The sequence below is a fragment of the Coturnix japonica genome, chromosome 12 (genome assembly GCF_054131305.1).
Source record: "Coturnix japonica strain WE chromosome 12, WE-NBRP24, whole genome shotgun sequence".
Classification (NCBI taxonomy): domain Eukaryota; kingdom Metazoa; phylum Chordata; class Aves; order Galliformes; family Phasianidae; genus Coturnix; species Coturnix japonica.
The window spans coordinates 9,177,372-9,199,026 of record NC_140674.1 but is presented as its reverse complement, the minus strand read 5'-3'; the positions used below and the strand labels follow the sequence as shown (position 1 = coordinate 9,199,026).

The 21,655-nt window shown below is 41.6% G+C and overlaps 1 protein-coding gene across 1 annotated transcript in view; it reads left to right on the top strand.

Moving 5' to 3' along the window:
• IRS1 (insulin receptor substrate 1) overlaps positions 1-21,655 on the top strand; it is a 43,525-nt gene extending 21,870 nt beyond the window's left edge. Inside the window, exon 2 of the mRNA XM_015871392.3 lies at positions 20,598-21,655. The gene's annotated coding sequence lies outside the window, so the exon portion shown is untranslated. The remainder of the gene's footprint in view (positions 1-20,597) is intronic.

Below are 21,655 nucleotides of genomic sequence, written 5' to 3'. Positions count from 1 at the left end.
GTTTGTGCCTCTCTGCGGCGTTCATTATCCTTGTGGTCAAGCATGACCGGCTCATAAAAGATGTAGGATAATAAATAATCATCTTAAATTCACTGACCTGTCATCATCATGTGCCTCATTTCCCTTAACAACTTAATGCCTTAACAGATGAAAGTCCTGGTGCAGGGAACCTCAAATGAGTAATTGGTTCAAGTGGAGCAGGACAGATATAAATGAAAGCACATGAGCAGCGCTGGTCAGCTGAAGGCAAACATGTCCTCTGTGCTGTGGTCTGTCAGTGAGGTGGGCTGAGGCCAAGCTCTGAGAAGTCACAAATACTGGAGTTATGTTTGTCTTTCACACAGTGCCTTCATTTCATTTGTCAGCTCTTCAGTTTTCTATTACAAAGTACTGCATGTTTTAAAGGGAGTTTTCTAATGGCAAACACAGATGGAAGAATCCGAAAGATTTGAAACGAAGCAGAGAAGTTGAAAGGTGTGGGCTGAGCTATAATGTTGGAGACAGTTACTGTCTGTCTTAAAGAGGTTGTAAATGATGTTATTTATTGCTTCTGTCTTTCCATGGAGGGCTGAGCATTTGTGCCAGGGTAAACGTGGTAGTAGCAGTCTTTGTTTCTTAACTAAGTTAGTCAAAGCAAGGATGTGCAGGATTGGGTCCTTAGAGCTGAAAGCGTGATTTAGCGCATGCTGGTATCTTGAACACGTGTGTGTTGGCAACTTCACACTAACAAGTTCTTGAATATACAGCTTTCAGAATCTTTTGGAAACAAATCCTTCACACAAGGGTAGTGAGGAAAGCAGAACTGAAATAGAAGCTGTGTTACCGTTACTTTCACTTAAGGCAGTATTCAATGGAAAAGACAGCAAATGGAATGTTGAAAGTGGAATGTCTTCTTCAGTTTATGAAATTGTATTTAAGGTTTGTGTTGTCTTGTGGAATCAAAGCAGACAGAACATCTGGAGTTGGACAAGGAAGGAAGTGATTGTAGGATGAAAGAGCAAGTAAGGAAGGCTTCATTTTAATGAACGAATCCATCTTTTGTTAGAAAATGTGAACAGGCCGCAATCACTGCTGTGATTGTAGAGATATTTAAATCATGATGGAAGATAGAAATCTATGTAAGTTGGAAAGGTGTTACGTTTTTTCTTTCTCCTTCAAGAGAAGTTTGTCCCTTAATAATGTGAAAAGTTGTTTTTACTTATATGTTGAAGTCAACACCATTCCCTGTACAGAATTGGCAAGTCAGTGCATGCTGTGAGAGGGAATGGTGATGTGTGGTAATTAGGAGCCAAAGGGCTCTTTCCTTTCCCTCTTTCCTCAGAGGAATTTGGAGCTGCTGGTTGTGTGGTCAAGACTGAGAGCGTGTGGATCAACGTTTGTCTGTTGAGGAGGAAGTCAAAGGAAATGCTCTGAAAATACAGTATTCTGACTTGGCTTTTTTTTTTTTCCTAAGTAATTCATAGGTGAAAGATCAAGATGTTTTTTTCTTCTTTGCTATAGAATAAACAAGGGGCTGATGTTATTGCCAATAAACAGAGTGGCAGAGAATGTCCAAGAAAAACCCCTTTCACACCAGAATTCAGGTCTTTCCACTCTCTGTTTCATGACAACAGTTTTTAATGTCTCAGAACCCTTTTGGATACTCTTTCCCAATCAGATCATATGACAGGAAAAGAGAATTTTGTGCTGCTCTCTACTGTCAGTCACAAAGGTGTGGTTATTTCTCTTTAATTTCTTATCTTTTTAAAATTTGCCGCTTATTTCTGTCTTAATGAATCTTCTGTCTTTAGTAGTCCTACCACAGTGATAAAGTAGCTCTAGAGCTCATGATTGATCTCAGTTGCCTTTGCTATGACTTCCAGGCATTACTCAAACCAAGGGCTTGATTTGTTAGCTTGCACCAGCCTCAAAATAATTCCAGTTCTGGTGAAAACCAAGCAGTCAGATGCTGTGTCAGCACTGAGAAATTCCAGAAGGCCATCGTAGAACTGAGTGGGGAAAAAAAAAAAGTGGTAGATGGACCTCCACATAGGTAAATGTAAGTCTTCAACTGTATGTTTTTTTCCAGTGAGGGAGAAATCAGTGTAAGCCATGGCAGTGTGATGCTGAGCTCAGCCCTGGGGTCTGCAGACTGTGGGACACCTTGATGATATTACTGACAGTTCTCCAGAACCACTGCTTCAAATGTGGAACAACAGCAGCTAAAAAACAGACAGAAAACACTGGTGATGCCTTTGACATCATTGGAGAAAGGTACTGGAACAAGAAGGTGTCGTTTGGCCAGTGTTTAAACCATTGGTATGCCCATATTTTGAGCACTGGGTGCAGTTTTGGTGTATGCACCTTAAAGAAGATGCAGTTCAGGGAAGGTGCAGAGAAAGGCAGCTCATAGGCAGGGAGCTGAATTTGCTGTGTACAAGGAACAGTTTTTGTCATTTACAAGGTTCCGGTGAAGAGAAGAGGAGATGAGTGGGGCAACATGATGAAGGTTTACAAAGTCATGAATGTGGTGGGTAAGGTGAACACAGAGCTTGGTGAAACAGATTGAAGAAAGTGTTTGTTTACACAGCAGTGACTTGCAGCCAGAGGATGTTTTGAAAACAGATGGTCTGAACAGGTTCAGGGCAGGGTTAGGAGAACTTGTGGTCTGAAAGTGGTGTGACTTTTGATCTGCTTACTTAAATTCTATTGCAAGCTGACCTGGCTATTGCTTTACAGTAAGCTGGAAAAAATTTTCTTCCTTCTAGCCAGGAAAAAAGGGCTGGGACCTTTGTCTGGGAATGTGATTCATTGGGGTTACACTTATCATTTTCCTTTCAGATTACAGGGAAAGGTTCAGGACAGTGCTCAGCTACCAGTGATAAAGCTTTATTTAGATGTAGCTTCCTTTATGCAACAGAACTCCAACTACATTTCATCACTCGATTGGTGTGACATATTCCTTGGTGTCTGGTTTTGTCCTGCTGCACTTTGATAAATGTGGATTCTTCAGCCTCCGCCTGGTCTCAAAGCGGCCAGTCATCAAATCACAGAATTGCAGGGGTTGGAAGGGACCTTTGGAGAGCGTCTGGTCCAACCCTCTGCCATAGCATGTTCCCTGGAGTGGGTCATAGAATGCTGCAGACTGATGCAACTAGTTGGGGGGACCGTGCTTGTGAGTGAGAGTAAAAACCTCTGTTAAAAGGCACTGAATCCTATAAAAGGCACTGAATCCTAATCTGGAGAATCCGTGTACTTCCTAAGTTAGAGTGTAAGGGAAAGCATTGCACTGTTTTCAAGTGGATGTGGTTTTGTAAAATTCTCTGGACGTGAACTTCAGTAAAGCCATGGCTTGTAGGCAGGTAACCACTGGTAACTGGAAGGCAGCGTTGGTATCTTCTCTGCCATATTTTTAGAATGAATTGGAGTGGAAGTCTTCTAAACGACAGGTTAATAACGAGAACTTGGAGTCTTTGCATGATTTTAAGATTGAAGAGGTTACAAGACTGAGGAGAAGCAGTCTGGCCAAATACTGAAAGTGGCGTGAGGAAAAGGAAAAACGGTGAGAGATTTTCTTTCAAAGTTTTGTTTCTGTTGGTTTTGCTTTGCTTGATGGTTTACTTAAAAAGAAAAACTTGACCCATTTTTAATCTAATGTCCCACGATCTATTTTATCCTGCAGGAAAAATGCCTCAATAAGAAGAGTTTGGTTCTGCCTGCACCCAAATACAGTTGGGCTTTGCCTTACTTAGTCTAGTGTCAAGCTACTCTAGAATTTGTCAGTGAGAAGACCATACTAGCAAAATTGGTTATTATATTATATAGTATGTGGGCTTATCCATCTGAGTTTTTCTTGCTGGGGCAGAGTTGTCTCAGTTGTCTCTCTGGGTGTGAGTCCACTGATTGCTTCTTGCTGTCTTCTTGCCCTCCCTGCCACTTTCCGCATTGCTGAGGTTAGATTTCATAGCTCAAGATGTAAATTAAATCTTAAGTTATATAGAAGTCTGTCCTTGAAGGAGACCATAAATCTCATCAGTATGCTTCAGCTTCATGGAATGCATCAAAGGAGCCTCTGATTAGTTAATTTTTGAAGGCAGAATACAAGTGTATAAAGCAAAGCTTGTTCAGTAACTTTGGAAACAAAGAAAAAATAAGCTTTTCTTCTTTGGACAAGAGAAGATTTTCTCATTAAAATATGAATTGTATATAAAAATGTCAGTATTCCTGCGAACTCTTTCTACTGTTTGCTGCTGGAACCAACTTTGTATCCTTTTTTGTTCCTTTTTGAATATTTGCTTTTTCCATCCAGTGCAATGAAAATGCAGTTAAATGTCAGTGCAGTATCCAGTGATGAAAATTGGGTTTTAATTTGCATTGAATGAGTATGCTGAACATATCTACAAGCCACTGCTGGTGGGTGGGGGAGAAAGCACCAACAGGGAACAACCCGAGTGGCTGGTAACATGATGAGCCCTGACACTGAAGACCTGACCTTAGGAGGCTTAGGATTTCGGATGGCTTGATGCCAGCCGTGGCATGCAGCAGTGGAAAACAAGTGTGTGGAGAAATCCTCCTTTGCTTTTTGTTGCTTTCTAGGGTTGCCTGCTGAGCAACCCAGGAGAGTTCGCTATCAGCTGCTGCCTTACCAAATTCTTGCTCTAGTGCCGAGGGAGACCAGTGATGAGGTGGATGGTTTTGCGGCTGCTTTTTTGCTTCCTAGAAATCATCAAGTGTAATGATGAAGAAAGCAGGAAGGGAAATTAAGTCTTTCTCAAGGGTGGCTTTTTGTGGGAGGCCAAAGTTGAAGAAGCGCCGGGCTGCTTTTCCCCTCCATTGTTACCCAGCACTCCTCGCAGTGCTGCATTGCCGTAGTGGGCAGGGGTGGGTTGTGGTGCTGCTGGCCAGGCTCTGCCCGCTGCCCTGGCTGAGTCCCAGCGCTGCCTGCAGGTACGTGGGGGTGAGTTTCAACACCTTTGGATGAAATAGAGAGGAAAAAAATGGCAGTTGGAAGTACACCAAGTGTGCTTTTGAGGGAGAGAGGATTTAACAAATGCAGCATAAAGAGAAGTGCAAGACTGTGGCTAAGTAAAGCTGTAAATTGCATACCGAGGGTGATGAATTCAGAGTACTCGATATCCATTCAAGTGGCCTTGCTACTTAAAGCGTAGGCATTATTCTTCTGCAGATGGATGCTTACAGATAATGTTACAGCCTGCTCACTGCTGACGGCGGAGAGCTCTCAGCCTGCACAACTGCAGCAATTCTGTTTCTCTGTTTCTATGGAAGCTGTTTGTTGTGTTGATGGTTGTTGTTGGTTTTTTTTTTTCCTTCAACTATATTTGTAGAGCAGAAACTGAAATCCAATCCAGCTTCCTAATATATATGCATTCCTATTGGCAGTTGGAATGGAAGCTTTGCTTGCTTATTTAGTTCTGAGAGGTTGGCAAAAGCTGTCCAAAATACTCTTGCCTAATAATGAAGTAATTGACCATAACACAGCATGTCAGGAGGGCTTCTTGGGCAGCTGTATCCTGCGAGCAGCTCAAGGCACAGGAAAGGCAGTGGGAGACACGCAGCTCTGCACTGGGCAGTGGGGACAAACAGAGCTAATGTCCCCAGCTGCTGCTGCAGGATGTTACTGCAGACAGAAAAGATGCAGCTTGGTTGGATCAAACACAAAAGGAGCTTGTTAGAAAGAGGAAAAAGCATTTGATAATTTGTTAAATAAGCTGAATTCTGAGTTCTGGTTGAAACTCTGGCTTGCATGGGGCTGGCAGCCCGTCTGTCACGTTTGCTGTTAGAATGGAGGAATTATTTTAACAAAAAGATTGAGCGCTGAAGTCTCCAAACCTCCATCCGGACTCCTGGCCTCTCCCTGTCACAGCTTCCAGGCGCTGCAGAGCATGGAGCCTGCCATGGTTCCTGGCAGCCCAGTGTGTCCAGGTGCTGCAGGTGGGAGAGCTGCAGCCTGGCCTCTCGCAGGTCGCTGGGGCTGTGAGCTGCCATCCTGCCAGTGGTGTTTTGTACTGTCAGCTTCTCACCTCTGGAGTTCTCTGAGCAGAAGATTCCTTGTTTCTCTTGAATTGAAGTGCCCATGTAATCTCTTTTCTGCTCCCACAAATCACCGGGTGCTTTGGTGGGCGTGATTGTCCTTTTCTGTGTTACCAGTTCATTATGGTAAGGTCAGAGTCGCGCTGTACATTTTCAAAGTTAACTTCAGCACCTCCTTGGAACTTACCTCAAAATCTGTGAGGTTTGTGACTTAGCCCAAATCATCTGCTACAATGCAGGCTGGTTGTTAAAGGGTAGCTGGGTCCTCATGGCGTGCACTTGCATTTCGCATTACTTGAAAATACACATCTTACTGCTCTCTCATGATCTGCTTTGCGGGGTGACATTTGTTGGCAGAAGGTGAATTTACTTCCTTTGCTTCCTTACTCAAGTAAGAATGAGATCAGGCTCCCTACGCATCAGCTTTCTTGGCTGCACACTTGTCTTGATTCCCCAATGGAGCTCAGCTTGACTTCTAACTTTAGTTTCACACAAACAGCCAGCTCTGAAACCTAGAGGTATTAGTTTTCACTGAAGCAGATATGAAGGCTCCAGCAAGCACTGAAGCTCTGCTGAGAGAGGATGCCATTAATGCTGGGCTGTGGCCATGTGTTGACTTGATGCAATCTTTTCTTCAACATATTTCATCTTTAGTTGCAGAAGTTACTTGATTTTTTTAATGAAGAACAGTATCAGTGTATCCATGGTGTTCTGCACCAGTAGTTGTTCTTAGGGCCTTTTGGGGGGATATTGCCAGAGAAACCAAGTTGTTGATGGATGACAAAATATTCTGTGAATGGTGTAAAGGCAAAATAGAGAGGAAGTCTGACATTTCACTGTTGTGTTTATTTGCAACAAATATTTTTCACCAACTTACAGCTCAGCTGCACGCTCTGAAGGTTTAGCTGTAATCTCTCCAAAGTTACAAAAATAAATACCTCAAGAATAGTGCTTCCCATTCACAAGAGCCAGCAGGCTGTTAGACCTGCTTGGAAACTTGAGGTAATTACAGCTGTCTCTGAAGTGCTGCGCTTGGTTTATTAGCACGTTTGTGGGCTGGTTATCTGGTACTTATAGGTAAATTGTGAAGTGGGTGAGGAACAGGTAAGTCATGGAGCAGGCAGGGAATGGGGGGAATGCTGGGGAACACTGCTGCAGATTGCATGGTGCAAAGAGGGAAAGCTTCTGACCCTGCTCTGCTCCAGCTGCTGCAGCTGCGTGCATGGGCAGCTCCCTGCTGGAACATGGGCTCACTGCTCAGCTCATGGCTCCAACCAGCATGAGGCAGCTTTTCACAAGAGCCCTGAGCATGTACTTACCTTTGTATTAAGTTAAAATAAACCGATACTGAGTAAATAAAATGAAGAAAACTAGTGAACATTTGCAGGGGAGCTTTGAACTCACCTAGCTGCTAACTACTTATTTTCTAACATGGTAGCCAAGTTATCACTCGGCATCTACAGGTCATTTTGTGATGCGCAGGAAAGAAGATAGTTGGGTTTTGTTGACTTCGGATAGCTTTGCAAGCAGTGCATTGATATTATTTATGAAGTGCCTGAAATCCCAGCTGCAAGCTCTGTGTGAATGTGTTTATGACAGGAGATGGTGTCTGCAGGTTTGTAACCGTATCTATCCCAATCCCAAATGCCCCCCAGAAGCTCCAACCAGCTTCTGTTGGCTGCTGCTGTAGTGCAGGTAACACAATTACGTTTGACTGTGGTTTTGTAGGAAATGACAGTGAAAGGCAAAGCGGCTGAAAGCCCTTGTTACGTTTTGAAGCAGTGTCGGTGAGCACACTTCTCAGCTGCTGAGCCTTCCAGTGGCTGTAGTGTCTTTGTTTTCTCCTTATAAGCTTCCTCAGACAAGTGTCGTGACAAGGCACGTTACAGGGCAGTGCTGCCCAGCCGTGTGTTCCCCTTGTCCCTGTACGTTTGTGGTGGCTTCACCCTCTGAAGTGCATGCGCTGCTCTGGCTGCAGCCTGGAGTTTAATTTGCGTAATACTGCAGGAAGTGGAGTGTTTTAAAACTACTGTTGTTGTTTTGTCCTTCGTTCAGGCACAGCATGTTTTGATTTGAATGGACAATATTTTAAAGAGCGGATGCCTTAGAAATATAAACAATTGGGAAGGAAAATACAGCTGTTTTCTATTACTATTTAATATTATGCTCATCTGTGGCCTCTAAGTAATGGGTACTTGTTTACATATTACAGAATATGGATTATAATGCTATAAACATATTGTTCCTTGTTGCACGCTGGCTTCCCAAGGCAGAAGAAAGAGGCGCAGTGGCGGCTCCCAGCAGTGCGGGCTGTGGGCTGCTCGGGGCAGCAGCTGCTGTGCCTGCCCTGGGCTGTGCTTTGGGGCAGCTGCGGGCCCCAGTCTGATGGATGCTCGTAATGCATCCTGCTTATTTGCTTTAAAGTTTGTTGTGAATGAAGAGAGCTTTGCTTAGTGGAGTGATGCTTTATATACTTGAAGTGGCCAGTTCAGCATTTACATTACACAGCTTTGAAATCTTGCGTCTTTCTGGATCTATGTCTACTTCTTGCTGCTTTGAGATGGCTCTGAATGAAGGAACCGTGCAGGCAGATTGTGTTGTTTACTTCATTCTTGAAAGTTTAAGCTGAGAAGTAATACAACAGCAAGGAGCTCTTAGCACAGAATGTAGGAGGATGGATACATCCCCTTAGAACATCTGGGAGATAGTTGCCAAACGGAAGCAGTAGCAAAGGAGAATTTTATTTAAATCTTTAAATAGAAAGTCTCTATTTACAGTTACGCAAAGATAATAGCAAATATCTTGATTGCCTAAACTGTTGTGGACTCACTGAATGGCTTGGGACTGGGATCTGCTCAGTGGAAATGCATTGGAAAGCTTTACCTAAGAGAGTCTGACCATCCTCAGGGTTGCTCTCAGTGGGACCAGTGTACCTCACACCCCCTCCAACCAATACTTTGAGCAGCTCTGATTTGTTGCTCGTTTTGAACAGTGACCTTGAAGTTTGGAAGGATGTTATCTCTAAATTTCAGGCGCTGTATTTGTTTGAAAGCCATACTTTGTTATGTCAATACTCCAAGTAACTGAAAATCGCCAAGCTGTATTTACAGTAGAACTTGTTGAACCTTTCAGTTATTATTTCTCAAAGCAGTTGCTCCCACTGCACTGCACTTACCCCTCATCCGAGCTGCACAGGCCTTGGTGCATCATTTCCTAGCAGCTGTGACTTGAAGAAGAGAATCAGAGACAAAAAGAAGTGTTGGAAAGGTGGCTGTACCTTGCTGAAATATCAGGATACTGACCTATGGGAAGGAAAGGTTCTTGTGTTTGTATGTCATTGCATTGTCTCCAGAGCAAGATGTCTATAGATGCTTCAGGAGCTGTGAATTCCAACTGTCACTGTTCTTAATTAAAATCAAGCATTTCATTAAGTATTCTGCATGGCTGGTGGCTGGAAATGAAGCAAGTTTGACAAGTTGAAAGGAACGGTTTTAAAGAGATGGTGATGATGCTGTTACTGAAACTGTGGATGAAGTGTAGTAGTAAGCTGTCACTGCCAGTACAGGAAGCAGTTTTCTGCAGAAAACAAGTGTTCCTTGTTTTTCCTCCTCCTTTCAGGGCAGTTCTTATTTCTGAGAGTACTTGGAAGGGACCTTGCTGTGAAACTTTCTTGCTTTGGAGCCTTGGATTTGGAAGTGACTTACCTCAAGGCTTGCTCCAGGACATGGCTGCTGGTTGTAATCTCACCACAGCTTGGGTTACCAAGGTCTGAACAGGGAGAGCTTGAAAATGTCCCTTTTGCACATCACAGCCGCTGGTATATTTGTTCTGCTTTTCAGGCTGCCTCCTTCCGATGCAGGTGTTTGCAGGTGACTGCACTCTGAAGTGTATTGCAGGCTTCTGATTTTCAAATGATATCTAGAAGGTTGAGTGGAATATTACCCATCTTGTTTGGTCTCCCACATACTATGCACAAGCCCTGAAATTTCATGTAGTATTTAAGAATTTAATACATTCTTTGCGCATTACGTAACAGTAAAAGTAGTGACAAAGTGCTGCTCCAAGCAAAACTGCTTATGCAAACAGATGATCTGTGAGCAGTGGAACTCCTTCCTATGGCTTTCTTTTCCACTTATTACAGTGTCCTGTCCTGCCTCCACACATCTCTGCGCTCTTCACTGCAGTTCCCAACAGACTTGGTGCTGTGGGCACAGGGGCTGCTGTGAGCACTGACCCCCACCTGCTCTGCTGCCTCTGGGCTGTGCTTGCTAAAGCTGTGCCTCTGAGAAGGGATTCCTTACTCAGTCATGGAGTTCTACACAGCACAAGACAGCTTGATATATCTGAAATTTTGTATCTTTGTCCAAGTTAAGTTAATTTTTATGTCCCGTTTAGATGGTCAGCTCTTTATGCTATCAATTATATGATGAGCTCCATTCCATCAGGAAACCAGTGAGAACTACGGTATCTTGAGTGTGGCAGGATGTATTTTCTGCCTTTTGGCATCCACGCTGCTTCTGCTGTCTTTGTTTCTGTGCTAACTCACCAGGTTTCTGCTTTGCTGCAGATGAATGCCTTTGCCCTTTGACTGGCTTGTTCAACTGCCAGTTGAGCAATCCAATTACACTGAAGGAAAAGAGAACGTGTGCGCCTACAAAGGCTATTTTCAGGGCATTTGAGTCAGTGGATATTTTGCATATGGCTGAACTTTCCTGAACATTTCAGCAGTGTGATACAGTTGTTAGAAGACCTGATGGTAAAAGGAGGCACAGGTGTTAGATGCAATAATTTGTCTTGAGGATATTGTATATGATATAGTTTGTCTCTATTCCTACTCCTCCTTGCTTCTTTAGTTCATCTCAGTCAGCTCAGGACTAAAAGAAAGCCTAGTTCTGCAGATTAGAAACCCATGCTCCATTGTTAGCTCTACTGTGAACTACTGAGACTCAGTTTCAGTCACTGCCTGTTAGATACTGCATCATGAGACCATTCCTAAGCTGTTACTGATGCTCAGCAAGCATAATATTAATCTACATAGTGTTCCAGGAGCTTGGTTCTTTGTTGTTTTGTTGTTTGTTTGTTTGTTTTTTTTGCTACATAATGTGTGTTTTTGAGTAACATTTTGAATTAAGTGGATATAAAAGACTGATTAATGCAGTTTATTCTTCTGAGAGGTTTAGCTGTGCCATCAGTTACACCTGCCATCACTGAGAATGTCAGCAGCCCAAGCAGAATACATAGAAGTTCCTCTCTTGTCAACCAAGTTCCTGTCCTCGGTCACAGAAACAGAGAAACTCCCATTTTATGAGGCTCTGTAGTGCAGTCATACTATGTAGTAAAGGTGAATTGTTACGTGTTTTATCAGGGTTAATGTTTAGGGGATGTTTTTAATCACTGATTAACCAGGACACCTTAATGGTGTTTTAATGAGATGTAATATCACGTGCAGATCCTTTTGTGTGCATGCAAAGCCTTTAATCTGTATTACTATATGCTTCAAATTTACTGTTGACTTACGCTAATAACTTCTAAAAGGTTATCCTTAATACTAAGTGTGACAACTGATGGAAGATTTATGTGTCACAATAATACAGTATCTATCATCTGGTGAGATACCTACTGATGTTGTGCTGAACAGCTTGCAGTACATGGAGAAAATTTCTGCTTGGTGTGCTTTAAAAAAAAAAAAGAATTACTGCATTAAGATGTTTGGCTGCAAATTTGGTGATGGGAACAACTTTTACCTACTTTGACTTCTGCTTGTGTAATCACGGTCTCACAATGCTAGACTGGCGTAGAAGTTAAGTTATTAATGTGACTGTTCATCAGTTTCCCATTGGAAATCATAGCAATCAAGTGAAGACTAGTCCATTTAAGCTGTTCATGGCTTTAAAATACAGTGTTGGCAGCCATTCAGCCTTTTAGGATTTCACTGAGCAGAACTCTGAAGAAACAACAGCAGAGGGCTTGGTTGTCTGATTGGTGTTTATAATTTGGATTTAACTCACAGCTGTATCCAGATTGGCCCTGAGTGCCTGCCAGGTGCTGCTTCCTCTGCCCCTCAGCTTCCAGCTTGAGGTAGCCCCATTGTTTTGGATCCAGCTTTGGTTTCTTTTGTGCCCTGTCATCGCCCTGTATTTACTGTTTTTTTGTTACTATGGTTTCTGAAAATAAATTGGATGACAATTGTTTTGAAAGCCTAATCTATATACAAACATCCATTTCAGTGTTTAATGGCAGAGCAGATAATTCAGCCATGAACTCAGACCTTGTTAAAGTGCACAGTATTATTTTTGAGGTTAATCCGATTGCAGTCCGGAATATCTTCATCATTAAATCAGTGCTATTAAAGGGTGGAACGTGTGCTCTATGAATAAAAATGTATTTTCTTAATGCTGGGATTTTGTTTCTTTTTCCAGTTAAGAATTCTCTTTGCATGTAATGTTTCCTTAATCTTACAAATGTGCTTTAATGTTGAGTAATGCTTGGAATATAGGAAATTTTCAAATGCTTGTTGGGTTTTTTTAAGCACTGATAATTTTGCCCCTGCCTCGTGCATATGCATTCTTGTCATTTAAGGCTGTACTAAGAATAGTATTGAATAGAATAAAGACATTAATATTTCCTCGCATACAATGCTTTCTTCTTCAGTTTGTAAATAGTATTGAGGGAATGAAGCAAGTATTCATTTATTTTTATTCTCCTTGATATATGGCTGGCCAAGTACTGTATTTATAGTGCACTGTTCAGATGCTGCCCTGCATCCATCATCACGTGGGCCCTCTGGAAACTCTTGTCACCCTGCTGTCTGGTCACTCACAGCCTGCCCTCCTCCATCAGGTAGAAGTTCTCAACTCATGGTCAAGGCACTGAGAGGCAGGAAGATAAGAAATGAACGTCATTCCTTAGATATTCAGCTAACTGGGTGTGTTTGAGACATCGCAATGTCCTTCTCCCCCTCGCTAGCAAATTTCATTTAGATAGTAAATGGGTAGAGAGGTATTTTGTCTGTTTTATGTGAGACGCAGACAGAGCAACCTGAGTGGAGCTATGTAGGGAATCAAACCAATGAGCTTTTGATCTCAGGTCTTCCTCCTTCTTGGTGTGTCCTTAATCCCCTTGTGTCAAGGTTGTGTTCCCCAACCACAGCGCTTTGCAGCTCAAGAATTTGTGAGCACAGTTTGAGTGCCAGTTGCAAGAAACTAGAAGTAACCTGAGGGTGTATGTGAAAACACATTCTTAATGAAGCAAATTCCTCGGGAAGACTTGTAATATTTATTATTGCTTTGCTATACAAAGACAAAAATGGGGCAAAGCAGCTAGTGCAGTTCATCTGGTATTGGACTTCCCTGATACTTTGGTGAAAAGCTCAGTCTGTGGTTAATTAACTGTTTTCTGGTACAGCTTCAAGTCGTAACAAACTTTACTGTGTCTTTTTGCCTCTCATCAAAAGCCATCTCCTTTTACTTTAATAAAGCACTACTTTATTTTCTTTTCTGTTTCTGTTACAGCTTTTTATTAAGGCATGGCAAGTGGTGTCAAAATAACGTATGCTTTGCAGCCACCTTAGCTTTCTGAACCTTGTTACATTTCTTTCTACTTAATGACATTTCATTTCCTTTCATCCCCTCCTCTGCTTTCATAGCTGGTTTTCGAGAATGTGTTTGCCAGTACCTCCTTATTATCGTTATTATCCTTTTTGATATTTAATGTGCTGTTGTTGGGAATTGAGGAAGTGTTTCGTCCAAAATCGCTGCAGAACTTCCTTCCCACGCTGCTGCCAGAAGTGCTGCAGACAAGCTACTTAATTTGCACTGGCAAAATTTCAAAGGGAAGGTCAACTGGCCAGGTTATCCCCTGCGGGGCTTCTGTATGTCTTCCTTTTAAGTGCCATTTTTCTTCTGCCTTGTTCCCCTTAACGTCCACTGGGAGGAAAATGGCTCTGGCTAATCCAAATGGTGCAAATCTTTCCTTTAAGGTGGAACTCTTACAATTTAGCATATGTCGTATGGTTTCAAGGTAGTTAGAACTTGTTAGGTAGGGTTTATTGTTGCTGTGGCTTGTTCCTGAGTTTTATTTTTCACATATTGTAAAAAGATAGTCTGGAAGAAAATGAGCATTATAAAATAGGGTCAGAAGAGCAGAGGGGAATTGCCGATGTTTGGTTGCTTTCTGCACTGACTGCAGTGCAGAAAGGCAAGTGATCCACAAATTAACAGGAAGATGATGAACTTGAAAGTTGAGTGACTGAGATGTATTCGGATGATGTGAAAGCTACACTGTGTTTTATGAGTTACTGAGCTCCTCTGCTGATATAATTTATTTGATACAGTGTGAGCACAGCTTCAGTGCACTCAAGTTGGTCAGATTTAATTGTGAGTTTAAATTGGCATCAAGTTGAGGGTGTGAGAGTGCATCTAAAGGTGCTTCCTTATCATCTGCTTCCCCATAGGGAGAGAGCAGTTGTAATGTTTCCCAGCAGTGGTGAGTTTACTGAGTTCTGAACTACCATAAAAGTTATAAGTAAAGCAAAATGAAATGGAAAAAACTCCTGCTAAGCAAGTTCCTTGGAGAAATAAGTAGCATCGTGAAGATGTGTTTCTGGATGCTGCTTGGTAACGTCATTGATACATGATCATATGTTTTATAAATACTGATTAACGTTCTCTTTTTTTCAAGGATGCAGGCAGACACAGTGCATTTTTCACCTTTGCTTTCTTGACCTGGCAGTGCGTTATGGGATCATTGGGGGAGCACGTGTGTCCCAAATCCTTTAGGGTTAGACACAGAAAACTCAGTGAACTGGGCAGTAAATTCCAAAATAGTAAATGACCCTTCTGGTGGATTTGCTACTGTTTTTGACTCTTAAAAACAGCAGCAGTTTTGTCCCATGAAGACTGAAGCTAGTAAATGGATGAGGCACGTTTGGTCTTGGGTATCCTTCTCATTAGTGCGGCTGTGGGGAGGGAGGAAGACACTGGGCTGTGAGTGGATCTATCCATAGGACACCAAAAACAAATGGTGCTATCAGGTGTGTTACAGGAACTCGATGAGAAGATCTGGTGTGATTCTGGAGTATCAGTTTAGGGAGACTCTGTGTTCTTAGGCTTCATATGAATGTAAATGTCTTCAGTCCTGAAACAAAAGGGATTTGTTCACGTATGTTGGACTCAACCCTGAGCTGATTATTTGGCCCGGGCTGCTAGCAAAGGAGGGAGAAAGATACTTTCTGTCCTTACAAAGTGGGAAGAAATGAGCACGACGATCCCACTTAGAGCTTAGCTTACCCTTCCTGTATTTTACATGTCATTGAGATAGCAACAACAAAAAACAAACATAAAACAACAACAACTCAAGAAACAGCCTGAACCTAGGGCTGCATCTGTTGTTTGTAACTTCTAATTGCTGCATCACTGTGAGAAAAAAATGCAGAATCTCTTCATTAAATGGACTATATAGAATTCAAGGTATTTCTCTTTAAACTTTAGTTAAATCTTGCTTGTTTTTGAAGAACTCAAGAGAAACAAAAGCTTCGTAGCTTTGAAAAAAGGAAAGATGGAATTATTTCATTCATTCTGAGGTCAAGTCAGTTTTACTCAAACTTCTAACTGCATAATAGAGCAGGAGAATACCTTAAATCATTTTTCTGTTGTGAATTACTTTCTCCAAAAGCTTTATACATCAGCACCAACAGCTGACTTGTTTCCTGCTCCTTACAGGTGGAAGTGGCCAAATCTGACCTCTAATGCTGCCACTCTCTCCTAAGCCAGATGTTTGCTGGCGGTCAGTCCTTGGTTTCCTGCCTGTGGCAGCAGCCTTTCCTGCTGACTGCAGTGATGGGTTCAGTTTTGTCCTGAGTGAGCCTGAATCAGGTTGACGCACTGTAAAGTTGAAATCAGATGTATGAACTCTTTGCCGAGCAGAAGCTCGTCCAAAGAATGTCTGTGGTTTACTTGGTGTTTTCCCACCATGCTCAGAACACAGGAAATGGGAGTAAGAGCTTCTTGAAGTGTGAGAACCCGATTCTCTTCACCATCTTTTTTAAAAAGTCTTGTGTTTTGTTTTATTTTTCCCTGCCGTCTTTCTCTCCTGGAGAAGGTGGGAGTGAATTTTGTTTGAACTCACGGCGGAAGGACTGTACTGCCAATAATAAGTAATAACTTGTCCTGAGGTTCCTCCATCAGTAAACTGCTCAGTCTGGTAGGAAAGGACTTGATAAACCAAATCACCAGTAATTCTCCATTTATGCCATTCAGGGGAAAAGCTGAAATAGGCATTTTAGGCTACAATGAAGAAGAGCTCATCTAGACTTACTAAATGTAGATTATAGCCTGTCAAGTTAAATAGCAACGTTGTAATTACCTTGTTTAGTTCTATTTTGAATTCCTTTTGTTAGAATTCAGGCCGCAATTAACATACAAGAGCAACCATTGTTTCTTCTTGCATTCCTTTACTCTTTCAAGGTCTGAGTGAGATTGGGAAAATGGTACCGTATATTTGCATCTCTTTGAAAAGAAGTTATCTGAGCTAGTTTAAGTCTTGGTTGATGTTTTTAATTTATCCAAATGGAATACTTCCCGTATCTGTGTGCATGTTAGTAATGCCAAGAAAAATGTAAACAGACACTAGTTAAGATCACAAGTATGGCCAAGGCAAAAACATGGAGAAATTCAGCTTTTAAGGAGTTGTGCGCTAGTTCTTTATAGCTAGATGATGACACATGCAAATATCACCCAGATGAGAGCTATACATGAGTGTTTCATCACTGCTTACTGTGTTTAACCCATGTCAGATTTCTAAAGACTCTTAGTTACCTGGGCAGACAGTGGGTGCCCGGACTAAATGCAGACTGGGGCTTGTGAATTTCTGCATGGGTCTTCTGCTTTATTTTCTTCATGACTCTCATTAATTATGACCCTTTGTTCCCAATCCTTTAGTTTCTCTACTTAGTTGTGTCTGTTAAGCACTAAGTCACTCCTTAATCTGCACAGAATAAGGTGCACTATACAATCCTAAAGTAAACCAAAAAGCATTTGTTCCTTTCTCATCATTTCAGATAAGATACTGGTGGGTTAGGAACAGTTTTGAAGAATACGTTTGGTTGAGAGAGGCTGATGGAAGAACTGCAGCAATTACGTCCTGTGTGTATCTGCGTTCAAAGATTCAGTTAACTTCAGGAAAGATACGTGGTGAAATAGTGTAGACCTTCTGCTTAGTAAGAGTTAGAACTTTAAATATGCCTTTCCTCCAGTTCCCCAGTAATGGGAATAAAGGGAACTTATTTTGAGTTACTGGATTTAAGAATGGGACTTGAGCTGTAATAGAAACTCCAGTTGGTTGTGTTGTATCCAGCCTGGACTAATAGATTGGAGCTGAAAGCGTTGCCAGCTGGAACGCGCGTTTGTGTTATCTGCATGTGTGCTGTAACAGATGTTGAGCAGAGGCTGCTTGTCAAAGGCACATTGTAGTAACTTTTAAAGATCCTTGTTTGTTTCAGTACGTTTTTCTTGCATCAGTAATTTTTTCCATAAAGTCAACCACTAACTGCATTATTGGGAACTCCAGCTAAAGCTTGTGGTCAATAGGAAATAGATTAAACACAGGTTTTCCCTTTTCCATGCTTGCCAACGGTGATGTCAGTAGTTTTAATGATCCTTACCTCAGCTCACTGTAGTCCTAGCGCTCTCTATTAAAACATTTGCCTTCCACACTGTTCTTATATGTTGTTAAGGAAATGCTTATGGTTGTTGATAAGAAACAATGAGGTATCCAGCTGATGACTTCAGTACCTTATAAGGTGCTTCCGCCTTGAAACATATTGTAATAATTCCCCGAAGAGAGAGGTTATGCCAAAAAATTAAGTATTCTTTTGAGTCTAACAAAGAACATGTGTACACTAAAATCGGGGATGGGGATTTTTGCTGGAAGTTATGTGCAATCAAGAGTTCCCTGGATCAAAGCCTTCCAGGTTGGCTGTCGGCAGTTGCCCTGGAGCAGCAGCATACTCTCAGAAGAGCTGCTTTCTGGGCACTGTTGTGCATAAAGGCAGAGCAGGCACCTCTGTCATGTCATAGCAGCAGGGGTGGTTGTTCTCTGCTACCCAGAAAGAGATTTTTAAGATGAACTGGGGAGATGAAAACAATCATCGCGGTCAGTAATCTCACAGGGTGGATCGCATAGTCTTAATTTTTTCTGTTCGTGAAATTAGAAGAGGACTTCTCTTTCCCTGTGTTGTTTGGTTGTTGTTTGTTGTTTTTTTCTTTAAATCATAGAAGATGTATAGCAGGTTTTACAATGCACTGGGGTGCATTGCCACCCCAGTAACTTCAGTTAGGGGTTGTTACATTAAACTGAAGTTTGAAAGCTGGTGGTGTTTTCTTTTGTTAGGACACAATAGTAAATAGTTTCTAATGAACTTCTGTATCTTGGTGAGCAGTAGAAATTCTTAAAAATAATTTCTAAAAAGTACTTCTTAATGGTGCTGGATACGATGTCACGGAGGTTTGTGAACTGGAATAGTGGTAGTCTCAAAAATGACTGACAGGGGCTGAACTGTGGTCTGGTAATAATTCTCCTGCTTGACAAGTAGTTTTCCATATTGTACTTCGGACGTACTGGAGGTGCAATAACAAGCATGAGGACAGGGCCCATGTCCTGCCTCCCCTTGTACCAGCAGCTGAAGTTTATTCGAAGCACAGCCCGGTTCTGTTCACACCCTGCGTGACTCTGTCTTCATCTGGAGTTCAAGCTTTCAGATATTTGAGCCTGCTGTGGTTTTTTGTGTTGGTTTTTTTAAACTCATTTACACATGCCCAGGTCTTTAAGATTCAAGTGTCTGAGCTGCTGTAACTCTGATTTTCTTCGGTACTATTTGCTTAGTGAATTCCTCTGGGAAGTGTTTTCATTTTCATAGAGACTTGTTAACTCTTTCCTCTTCTACTCTTCCGACTTCTTAAAATAGCAGTGGTAATGCGTTGGTTTAATAGGTGATGAATTGCATTAGACAAACCATTTTGTTTCCTAGATTATATATTCCAGTTGAGATTACCTGAAGGCTAATGTAGTGTCATTTTGTGTCTTGAGGTTGCAAATTATTGTTTTAAGTATTTAAAATCTCTTAACACAGTAAGTTCCAATGATGTAGGACACCCGTCTCCTTCATCTTACCTCACCCGTGCAGAGAAGCTGAGACTGGTGGTGCTACCAGTGGTCACTGAACTCCTCCTGCAGCCCTGCTGCACCCAGGATGGATGGGAAATGGGCACTTCAATGCACACATTACGCTTCAATTTAGTTTAAGCCATTTCTTTTTTGTCATTAATCTTTATTAATCCAGTATGGCATTACTGGCTAATTTTAGGTCAAGCATAGTTGCAAAGCTGCAAAGCTGTATATAGATGTTCTGCTCTGAACGTTCCAGGAGGTTGCAATACAAGTGCAGAAGAAAGTTGGAAGTAAATAAGAGATTTGTGAGGTAATTCTCTGGGGGGATTTCACAGCATACCACACATCACTTGCAAGGATAGGCTTTCCTTTCACTTGAAGGACCGCAGAAAGTAAATTCTGTTTCTTGGGCAATTAAAGAACATAGGACAGGAGGTCTTTTCAGTTTTATACTTCAACGTGTGTATGGGAAGTCTTTATTTGTACGGAGGAAAACACACAATTTACCTATGTTTTCAGGAGCTTAGTTAATATTTAATATAGAAATAGACACACATTTATGTAAAGTCTTAAGTCTAGCTTCATCAGTTTTTATGTGAAACTCCCAAAATGTAAATGATGGTAGTCCTCTAACCCCAGTGAAAACAAAACCAATATTCATTTCATGGGCGCGTTGCTCAGGCTCCAGTAGGTATGGCTACATCCATCCCGCTGTAGTGTGAAGAGAGAAGCGCTGGGGTTGTATACACTTGCTTGCAGGCTGGGATGTGGTTAGACTTGATGATCTTTAAGGTCTTTTCCAACCTAAGCAATTCTGTGATTCTGTATGGCTGCCTGTTGGTGGGCTCTGTGTGGACCTGTAGCCAGCCCGGCCTACGGGCAGCTGGAGCTCTTGCTGGTGCCCTGATGTGCGACTCTGACCCTTGTTCTTCCAGCAAGGAGATCATGTCCTGCCAAAGGCTGAAGAGTCTGCCAGGGGATTCCCAGTAGGACACAAGGCAGATTGGCACCAAGTCTCACTCCATCCTCCTCTGTTGCTCATGTAGATGTATCCCATAAGAGCACTTCTAGTGTTGACCTACCTGGAGGAGCTTTTGTGGGGTAATCTGTATAGACAATGACATTGTTTCTGCTTAGGTGAATCTCTTGCAAGTCTAAAAGTATTTCTGACTGATTGTAATTTCATTGCTGACATCTGTTTTAAATGCTCTTGTGATTCGGATGCTTGAGTACAGTCCAAATGTGTACGCCATAATTCTTCAAGGTGCTAACATTTTCAGTTTGAGTGATAACACTTTAAAAGAGGAAAAAGAAAAAGGTGGAATATGTCGGGAGTGATGTGATAATCACAGGAAAATGTTACAGTGCTCATGATGCTAATTTTCTTTCTCTTTCCTTTTCAGAATGACGACCTATACAACCTCAGCAAATCCTTCTTTTAACTCATGGGTATCAAGACTCTAAATGTTTCATGTTACCACAACTAGGACCTCACCTCCTCCTCTTCCTCTTCCTCTGTAAATGGGTACGATGCATCCAGTTCAGTTTGTTTACTTTACACAAACCTCAGGAGTTAGTTGACTGAGCTGCACATCCTGTGTTGTGCCAAGCAGAAGCACTGTGACACCTGGACTATGAGTCTCTCTTACTTAATCCTCTACCGTAAGGACTTAGCTGGACACAATGAACTGATGTGCCCACCACTGTGTCATGGTGAGAATGGGTATTTTACTAGCACATTTACACAACTTCATTTGCTGCTGAAAACCTGTATGACAAATCATCCTTGTAAATTATTACATACAAAACTTAATGTTGGTTGAAGAGTATTAAATATTTAACATAGGTTTTGATTTATACATGTACTTTTTTAATTAAAATGTAACTTTTCCTACAGCACATCTTTTTTTGATGTGGAACTGAGGTATACTATATTCTGTTGTAAACAGAGTGGGAAACCTGCTTAAAACAAGGCTTCTAAGAATAGAGTAGGGTACTATTCTTGTTTTAAGATTGTAATTCAGAAAATAATATAATACGAGTCATTGGTCCCCGGGCCTTGATTGTACAGTCATATTTGCTGATACTATCAGTTGTAAGATAACCCTGATACTGAGCTGATTTCTTTCCAGAAGAAAAGTAATTTTGTATGCCTTGTAAAATAATAATCTGTATTAACTACATTGAAGACAAACTTTACTGTACATGGTATTTACAAATGGCAACTTGAATTCATCAATTGCACAGAAACTGACAAAAAATCAGAAAAAAAAAGAAATCAAAGTCTTCCATTGTATATATTGTAAAGAATAGGGGGAAAAAAACAAAACAGAAAAACCACAAAACAAAATGAAAACAAAGGGTGAACTTTTCAAATTAACTCTTTCCCTGGAATGAAAATGTGGGTGTTTGTAAATTCTGGAAATCTCTTTCTATATGTAATAAACTAGATACTGTTTTA